The following is a 735-nucleotide window of genomic DNA, read 5'->3' as shown; positions in this document are numbered from 1 at the left end:
GTGATTCATCAATTTAATTCATTTCATTTACATCTGAGAGTCAAATGCCGTTTGGAGGCAAAATTCCCCACCAGAGGAAAAGTTATCAGTAAGTCAGCACGAAAGCATGAAGCCCCCACTGCACCATCTCAACAGCGAATCGCGGGGCTGGGACTTGGGACAGAGCCCCCTCATCCTGTCTCAGCGTCTGGGCCCCCAGCGATGAGCCACTGCCAGGCTCCCAAACACCTTGTCCTCAGCCAGGGGGGACAGATGAGGAACAGCACTTCTGGGTTATGGTGGGGCTCGGCCAGTGGCCTACCGTCCACTGGCTAAGCAATGGTCCCTCTCAGCTCCTGCCCTTCAAGAACACAGGGCCGGCATCACCAGAAATTCTGATTTTTTGTTAAAAATAGTTATTTATTTGGTTATGCTGGGTCTAGGTTGCAGCATGCGGGATCTATCTCCCCGACCAGGGATTGAACCTGGGCCCCCTGCATTGGGAGCACAGAGTTCTAGCCACTGGACCACCAGGGAAGTCCCAGAACTTGCGATTTTTTTCAAGAGAAAAATTGTTGCATTCATTGCCCAGATCCACATGGGCCATCAGCAAGCTCCACCCACGACATCCACCACGCATCCCAGCACACCTCATCTTGGCCCTGTGGCTGCCTTGACACCAGGGTGCTGGCCACCCTTCCTTCAAGCAAACCACCTGGCCCATGGGGCATGCGGGCCCCGGAGCCATCCCGACCG

The 735-nt window shown here is 54.7% G+C and overlaps 1 non-coding gene across 1 annotated transcript; it reads right to left on the bottom strand.

Moving 5' to 3' along the window:
• Positions 1 to 443: 443 nt before the first annotated feature.
• TRNAG-CCC lies at positions 444 to 516 on the bottom strand. The gene has a single exon. It is a non-coding gene; the product is annotated as a tRNA-Gly (tRNA).
• Between the last annotated feature and the right edge of the window lie 219 nt (positions 517 to 735).

The sequence above is a fragment of the Cervus canadensis genome, chromosome 32 (genome assembly GCF_019320065.1).
Source record: "Cervus canadensis isolate Bull #8, Minnesota chromosome 32, ASM1932006v1, whole genome shotgun sequence".
In the NCBI taxonomy this organism is placed as follows: domain Eukaryota; kingdom Metazoa; phylum Chordata; class Mammalia; order Artiodactyla; family Cervidae; genus Cervus; species Cervus canadensis.
This window is presented reverse-complemented; position numbering and strand designations above follow the sequence as displayed.